Genomic DNA, 9,032 nt, shown 5'->3' on the forward strand with positions numbered 1-9,032 from the left:
ACCTAGACAAATATTATGGAAAATGGAGCTTGGAGAGGAGAAAGCTTAAGTAGTGTGGCTCGGACATTCCATTGAACACCTTGTGTGCATAGAAGATGAGCTAGAGCACCACCAAGCCCTCTCCCCCTCGGCCAGAGAAAAACAGAGCACTGGCGTTCTCTGCTCGCGAGCGAGGGGTATATATAGGCACCTCATTGGTCCCGGTTGGTGGAATGAGCCGGGACTAAAGGGGAGCCTTTGGTCCTGGTTCAAGCCACCAACCGGGACCAATGGTGGTGGGCCAGGAGCGAGGCCCATTGGTCCCGGTTCATCCCACCAACCGGGACCAAAAGGTCCAGATGAACCGGGACCAATGGCCCACGTGGCCCGGCCGGCCCCCTGGGCTCACGAAACGGGACCAATGCCCACATTGATCCCGGTTCTGAACTGAACCGGGACTAATGGGCTGACCCGGCCTGGACCAAAGCCTTGTTTTCTACTAGTGTGCAGTCGTCGTCTTCAACCCTTGCATAGATCTGAAGCATCTGACATTAAATCTCGCCACATGACAAGAAATCCCAACCTCATCGCCCGAAGAAAGCGGTAGGAGTCTACACCGGGGCTCCTTTTCCTACTCTAGATATGCCTTCTTAGTGCAATCGAATAAAAAAATCACATACTCATCATCTGATTAGACTCATATAGTTTTAATTAAAGATGGATCATTTGCATTAAAGATTACTCTACGTACTCCTACATGAGCGTGCTAGACAATACCAGAAGTAGCCTAAAGAACAATTATTTGGATGCCATACATGCATGAATGACGAGCTTACTAAAATTTTGCAGAAATTTCGGAAAAGATACCCGTAAATGTTTTGGAAAGAAATGGTAGTCGATAGAGGTGCAAGAAAAGAAAAGAAAATCCTACGACGACAGTCGCCATAGAATTCATCCTTCACTGGCCCAGTACCACAAAAACAGGATCGAACTTACCAGCGTATGCGGCGCTGACAATGTCTCCGCGCGAATCCCTGAAGCGCAGCTCCACCCGCGTGGCGTAGCTCGGGTGCTTGAGGTAGAAGTCTTCAAGGGCCATGGAAATGCAGGTGAGGCTCCTCCTCCCGGCGTCGCTGGTGAGGTCCAGCACCACGCCGACTCGCACTGGAAGCGGCGCTGCCATGGCCGCACTGCTCCGGAGCATGAGCATAGAGAGGATGCCTGCAGACGCAGCGACGGCGAGCAAGCGCCTCGCTGACCACTCCATACAGCCGAATCTTCAGTTTGGCACGTGTATTTACTATTTAGTGTCACTCTGTAGGTTGGTGTACCTGATACATAACATATATACGGCACAGCGAGGAACGGCGTGAACCAGCGAGGAACGGCGAAATTTCGTGCAGCATCTTCCACCGCCCTTTGGTTATGTAATATGATTGACAAAAAAATAGCATGCTATAATGTTCTGAACAATGCTTCACTAAATAAATCAGTATACAATGTCTCGTTAATATCATGCTATAGAGCGATATAGCATCCTAATAGTACTCTCTCAGTAAAGAAATATAAGAGCTTTTAGATCACTGCTTTAGTGATCTGAACACTCATATATATTTTTTACCGAGGGAGTATATTTTAAAGCCACATTATTTTGGCACGCTATTTTTTCATTGTGTAATACATGCATATATAAGTCAACGTCTCTCCAGAATATATATGATGCGATTCTACCTTACTATATATATATCTTGAGTTGGAGCGATCTCACGAATACATGTAGATCTCTTGGTCAAGTCTCAGTAGGAATCAAATTTCAAGGTTTGACGCTTTGGTATCTCATTATTACGGCTTATTCTTTGAGTGGAAGGCGATGTTTCCATCTATAGTAAGACGTTTGTCGTGACTTCGTTAATCTTGAGGCTTTGCATCTTCTACCCATTCTTGAGCAGACGTTGTGTGAGTGTGTTGTAATCGGTACTCTCAAAAGAAAATCAACAAATAACTACATCTACTCAATCTGGATTAGACAAGGACTAATCAGCAACCCATAGGTGGCGTATACATATTCTGACAGTTTTATGGTTATTATCAGTTTAATTTTAGAAGGATACTCGATATATAGTGGATCAAGTCAATAAATACTCAAGGCATTTCTTTTGAGAAAAATATGGCATGAAAGATAAGGACACTGCATCACTTATTGTTTGGGATAAGCAAATCTTGACTCACTAGAGCCTGCATGAGCTGCATGCAGGACACCAAACATGCCCTTAGCTCTTCTATTACGCCTAGCTCTGAAACTAGCAACACAACACCAAATTGATAAACAATCCTAGCAAGAGGAAATTATTAAATGAAACTAGAAACTTAGCATAACACCAGCATGGCACGCCCCTTGGACATTATCCAGCGACCCTTGACGCCTAGCATGCTTTTTTTTCACGAATACGCAAAAGGCTATCGTTTCATTGATAGGTAGAAAGTAGGAAGGATTACATGAATGTTACAGAGGGGGGGGGGGGGGGGGGGGGGGGTCTGTCGAGCATGAGCGCAAGGATGGCATGCGACGACAACCATGGCACACGGGAGGGAGTGGGTGCGCCTGCCACAGCGGCCCTAGACTACGTCTCTGGCATGATGAGCGCCAGTCCTGTGGCGCCCGCGCATGCCCAAAGTCTCGCTTCCTCCCGGATGTCGTTGACGGCTCGACGCACGGAGGGGTGGTCGCCGTTGAAGACACAGCCATTGCGGTGTTTCCATAGCCACCATGCCGTGAGGATGGCAATGGAGGCGAGCCCGTGTTGTAGGCTGTGTGGCGTGGCGGCGATGGCCGAGGTCAGCCAGGTGATGAACTCTTCGTCTTGGTCCGGGATAGTGGCGGTGGAGGAGAGCACTTCATGCCACACCTGGCGGGAGAAGGAGCAGCTCGTGAGAAGATGCTGCATTGTCTCGGGCTCCTGATCACAGAGTAGACATGTAGGCTCGTGGGGCAGGTCATGTCACGCGAGGCGGTCGGCCGTCCAGCATCGTCCAAGCAAGGCCAACCAGATGAAGAACTTGACGCGAAAGACTTCGGCAGCAACATGTATGTAGTCATCGGCATTGTAAGCCTAACCAAAATTCAAGCCAATGAGCCGCTTGAGCTATACCATATTTGATCTGTAACGACCGCATTCCATTTTCTCAATATTGGTCAATCGTTAGCGAGAAAGGTCTTGACGGAAACCTGGCTAGCCAATTCTTTCTGTTGAAATAGGCTATTTGTGGACTGCTCCATTTACAATATTCTGGTAACTTGGTATAAGAACGAAAGGCCTAAACAAGCATAACTTTACCTGGACAAATAAGGCGCCAAGATTGGTCCCGCTATTGCTCGGGAGATGAAGTTGAACAAATATTTCCGCTGAAAGATACCCATGAAGGTCCGAGTTCGTCAGGGATACCCATGAAGGTCCGAGTTCGTCAGGAAATCTAGCAGATGCAAAATAATTAAATTGGAGCATTGACGTGGAATTGACATACTCTCCCCATCTCACTGCAACTGTTAATGTCACATCACGGACTCATGGTAATGCATTGGTGCTAGTTATTTCAAGGTACAGACATCCGTTCCCAGATCAGCCAAGTGGCTAATGAAGAACCAAACTTAGTGTTCTCCAGGCGCGCGCATACTTCTCTAACTTTGACTATTATCGATATATCAAAGAAAAACAACTATCATTGGTTAAATGAAAGCAGCATCTTTAAAAAAAATTCTCTCAACAAATTCGGTACTGATAAGCTCATCTGAAAGTTGAGATTTTCTTCACCAAGACCATGTATGTTGGAGATTATGGTTTTGCCTCAACCATCAACTGTCTATAAAGGACACGCCAAAAAAAATACTGTCTATAAAGGAGCTGGAGAACCAGTACATCGTTGCTTCGAGAAGACAACATAAATAATGTGAATCTGAACAGACAAATGTGCACATCACTCACTGAATATATCCAATTCAAGATGTGAAATGCAGCTTCACTTTAATGGCAACAGAGCATCCCTGCTCCCTAGCAGATTCATCTCAGGCAGTGGCCATGTCAATATACATGTACTCTGCGGGCACAGAGCCACAATGCACGGCATTCTGCTTGCACTTGACCAGGCTCATTCTTAGCATTCTCCTAGTAGGCTGAATCACACATTTAAGGGCATACACTACATATGTGACACTGCCTCCATTCGGATTATAGGCGACATTCTAGAAAGCATGAACTTCTCCAATTTCAAAGATCCAGGGTTGTAAAATGCAAATAGTACCATTATATTGTTATTTACAAATGTTGAGGAATATACCTGTCTCATCACCATCTATGTACAAATGAAATTACAGAACTTATAGTACATCGGTACTACTTTGAAAACATAAGTACCGATCTAAAGAGAATATGCACACAGAGCATCTACCTCTTCTTTCCAAGAGAGTGTGGAAGAGAGAAAAAAACTTGTCCTATATAGGTATGGAATGCAGCATCACTTAAATGACGAGAGAAGTACTAATGAGCATCTGGCGCTTTCCTTTACCTTAGACATCGCACATCTCAATCTGAGTGTGTCCTGCAGGGACAGAGCCACCATGCATGCCATTCTGCTGCACTGGATTAGGCTCTGTGTCCCCAGCATTTTCGCCACTCATATGGACACCCCCGGAATGATTATTGCCAGCTTCATGTAATGGTTGTTGATCAGGGCTAGGGTTGCCACCTATGCCATTCTGCAACAGACGAGACTCATCGTCGGTGCCACTGTAGCTGACACTTTCCACATCAGCCCTTCTCAACTCAATGCATTTGGCATAAATAAACCTCATAATGCTTATCAGCAACATGAGAGTTGAAATGGATCCCGTGATGACGAAGAGACCAGAGAAACTTTCTAAAGTGAGAGGCGCGGAATCAGTGTCTGGGATTGTGCCAGCATGTATCGGCGATGAATTTGTGCCAAACCATTTCACTTCGATTCGTGATCCCTCATCCCCTCCTGCTAGGTTCAGGATGGCAGTCGAAAGATTATGAACTAGCGGAGAACCTAGATTAAATGCCTGAAGATAAGAACACTAAGTCAGCAACTCATTTTTTTGTCCAGGCTGCACTACAAAGAACAAATTAGGAATATACGAAGGCATTAGGTTGAGTAGCTTACAAAACCAAATCCAGGAGTCTTGTAAATGCACCCGAGCATCCTAAAATCATTTCCATACCGACGGTCTGAGAGGAAAGAAGTCAAATAGGGGATCTCATCGACGATAGCTGACACCCCTCCATTATTGGACCCCTTCCACAAAGCATCAGCATATTCTTCTTTCGTGGTGTAGTTCCTTAACCTGCTTTCACTGATGTTATGATTCATCAAGAACGACCGCACAAATGAATCATCTTGGTATCCTACAAAGTCACCACTGTGCCGGAGTTGGTCAAAATCTGTCATCCAAGGACGGAGTCTCTTTGCAGTCAAAATGGATGACAGGCTTGCTGTGTAGCTCTGGACAAGAATCAGCACTACAAAGCACCATATCACCACAACAATTTTTGACAAGGGGCTTTTAATAGTATGACCTGTGCATGAGATAACCAAGAGATTGTAATCTTATAACTGTGTTACTACATCAAAACACTTATCATAATCTCACAAATATTGTCAAGAAGTTTAAACTTGAAGTGCTGACCATGAGAAAATGTCAAAGTGGAGAAAACAAAGTAGAGGGCGGTGCTACACTGTCTCAAACTTGATCCTTGGTACTCCTGATTTCTAGGTAGTTCAATCATCCACACGACAAAGCCAGTAATAGAAGAAAAAGACCACGGTTGCCAACCAGAGCTTCCGAGTTAGTGGCTTTACAAATGTCCAGCGGATTGTATCCGGTTCATCCTCGGCAAGCACAAGCATAGACACACCAGACTGTGTGTATGGCATTGTAAAGTCGGTGGTGGTGACTCGTTCAGCCGTTATGGTCACATCGCCTACTGCACCATCATAGACCTGTTTATCCACCAGAAATTTAGCAGAGATTAAAAGGTATTTAGGTACAAGAAATTATAATGTTAATAAATCAATATGCGTAAAAAAATTATGCAAGTGGGTTGGAGTAAGCCTTACCCCCAAAGACACGTTGCCTACTAGCTCATCATAAGTACCATTGAAGACCAAATATTCATAGCACGGGAGAGGATGTAAATTCATCATAGCAGCCTCGAAGATATCAATGCTGTAGCCAGTGACATTTTGTTTCTCGGAATAAGGATAAGTAACATTTACAAAAACTTGAAAACCTAGTTTTAGCGGCACGGCTATATTCAGCCCTGCCTTGCTTCTGCAACTCTTCCTTGAGTTTCGTGTATCTAGTTTTCTTCTGTATGTTCTACCGGTTTCTGGATTAGGAAAGGTTATGTTGTCACTTCCATGTGTAAAGCCAAACTTGGCATAGCTTCCAGGAGCTGTTAGATCTTCCAGCCAGAAGGCACACGATGCTGGGGAAATAATGCTAGAGAAGGAGATAACCGGAATGTGGTTGCGGTGGCGGCGCAGGTGTGCAGCACGATCCGCTTTGGTCAGTTCCTCAGGGCCCCATATGATGGCTTGCACTTGCCCATTCTTGAGCAGGTCATCGGCTGCAAAACATATACGCAACACAGAATTAGCCGAGCAAATGGCATAATCTTGGAACAATTAGGCAAGAAAATGAGCCTACTGTTTTACTATTATTCATTGATTTGCATCGGCATCATCAGAGTGAGGAGTAAGAGCATGATTAATAGTATAGCCAGCTGCTGACTATAAGCTAGTGCCATGTCATTTACAAGCCATCTTATAGCCAACATATACAATAGTAAATCAAAAGAGTGTACTACTTTTTTATTATGTGGCCCACCTTTTATTCTCATAAAGTGACTAGGAGCATGTGCTAGAGCTGGCTCTTCGCGAAGAACCCGCTTACCTTCTCTCTCCTTTTTTTCCTCCAACTAAGCAAAAATATACTAGTTTATTCCTTATAGTCCGCTGACTCGGCTCTATTGTACTTGCTCTAAGGCGCGTCGTGCATCTGCATAACTTTGATTTGCACAACTTGAAAGAAATTTCGACCCTACAGATATGTACCTTGTGGGCCAGAGCAAAGAAGGCTATTGGCTGTAGCTGCAGCGAAGATGGAGGTCATGGCAGGTTGTTGGGTTGGTCAACCCAGGTTAGAGAGGGGCAACGGTGGTGCGGCCAACGGTCATCACCCATAGCCAGTGGTGTAGGGCGGCGGGCGAAGGAAGCGCTCGGCATCTCAGATCCTGGCGGGGGCGGGGGCGGCACGTCCAGTGGCGGAGACAGGCCTGGGGCAGCTAGGGTTATAGCCCCAGGCCTAGAAACAACTTTCTTTGTAATTTCTTCATGCAAAGCATAGAAAATCATAGAAGTTCATTACTCAACATAGCACAGCCCTAGGCGTAGTCTGCATCTAGCTCCGCCACTGGGCACGTCAGAATATTGAGGCGATGGCCTGGTGAGGACGCCGGTGGTGATGGTGGTTATGGCGGCTGGACGGAGCGCGTTGCTTCTCGAGGAGACCGAGACTACTTTTTTTTAGAGGGGTAGGAGACCGCGATGCTTCTGCTGGCTAAGTGAGCGGATGTTTTCGGCCCTGGGCTCTGGTTGGATGTGTGGGCCATCGTTGCATCGGGCTGACCCGATCAATTTAAATGTTTACGAAACCAAAAAAACAAAATGAAAAACTTTCTAAAAAGTTCTAAAAAAAGAACTCACTTACTGAATGAATGTATTTCTCTACCTAAATAGCTAGTCCTTTACCCCTAAAAAAGCTAGCCCTCGCTAACTTATTTTAGAGCACATGACTAATTGCATGCATGCATGCGTACGCCCTTCATATCCAGTTTTCTTATCCCACAGCTTTTTCCAACTCCCCTCGTAACTAAGGGCGTATGTAATGTGGTTAAAGATAGGCAATACTATTTTAAAAGTCCTCTTCTGTTTTTGAGCTGAGATGAGGTCGCGTGACAGTAAAATCCGGAAAAGATTGAAAACCATTATGTTTTTTTTTTTCTATGGCAAACTTTGACAAATGTTTTGAATGCTTATAAAGTCCTACCATAGAATGACTGAATGAAATTCGTGCTGACTGTTGGTTTTGCTTTTTTCATGACTTTACACGAATGTCATTTCATGATGAAAATTTTCAAGCACTCAAAACATTTGTCAATGTTCTTTTTTTTTTGGATTTTACTCTTCATAGGTGCTACAGCTAAGAAACACCGTGTCCAAACTACTGTTAGTCAAAATATCCATGTTCATGCAATTAAATTTTATTAAAATATATCGTATCTTATTCCCGCGGCAAAGCATGGGTTATGATGGTCTATCTAGTATCTTGAAATGAAGGCACCAGGGATATTTATCTTTGATATTACTACTAGTATAATGTACCAGCATGTGCTGCCATGGCGAGATCCCCGCGCGAGTCCCGTACGAGCAGCTCGACCCGCGCGCCGTCTGAGCTGGGGTGAGCGGCGTCGAAGTCGTCCAGGGCCGTGGAAATGCAGGCGCGCCTCTCCCTCCCCACGTGACTCGTCAGGTCCAGCACCACGCCCACCCGCACCGGCGCCACCGAGGCCACTACCGGCGGTGATGCAACGGCGATGGCGCTGCTCCAGGGCGTGAGCAAAGTGACGAGGACGAGCACGAGCCTTGCTGCCGGCCACTCCATGCGCGCGCGCGGTGGCATTCTCACTACTGATTCGGCGTAGTTTACTCTCCGTCGATACGGTACAAATGTACGTACACCATTTATATATACTGTCCGCCGTATTACGTATGTTGATATGTATGTACCGCGTGGGGAGCGACGTGGAACAGTGGCAAGGGTGGCCGGTGGCGAAATTTCCTGGCCAATCCTCATCCTCCGCCGGCTACCAAGCCGATAGTAATGCAGGCAACATCTCTGGACAATGCAACGAAAGTCTCTCTCTCTTTCTCTCTATATATATATATGTGTGTGTGTGTGTGTGTGTTAATCAAAG

General features: G+C 45.6%; 2 pseudogenes across 1 annotated transcript; both read right to left on the minus strand.

Annotated features, from left to right (window-relative positions):
* Positions 1-1,246, minus strand: part of LOC125518492 (glutamate receptor 2.7-like) — a 42,870-nt pseudogene extending 41,624 nt beyond the window's left edge.
* Positions 1,247-4,321: 3,075 nt separating this feature from the next.
* LOC125525544 (glutamate receptor 2.5-like) lies at positions 4,322-8,753 on the minus strand (annotated as a pseudogene). The gene is made up of 5 exons (XR_015611125.1): positions 8,440-8,753; positions 6,112-6,623; positions 5,681-5,994; positions 5,158-5,570; positions 4,322-5,056 (listed from the first exon to the last, which is right to left on the minus strand). The product of XR_015611125.1 is annotated as a glutamate receptor 2.5-like (transcript).
* Between the last annotated feature and the right edge of the window lie 279 nt (positions 8,754-9,032).

Source organism: Triticum urartu, chromosome 7A (assembly GCF_056163025.1).
Source record: "Triticum urartu cultivar PI428250 chromosome 7A, HENAU_Tu73, whole genome shotgun sequence".
Classification (NCBI taxonomy): domain Eukaryota; kingdom Viridiplantae; phylum Streptophyta; class Magnoliopsida; order Poales; family Poaceae; genus Triticum; species Triticum urartu.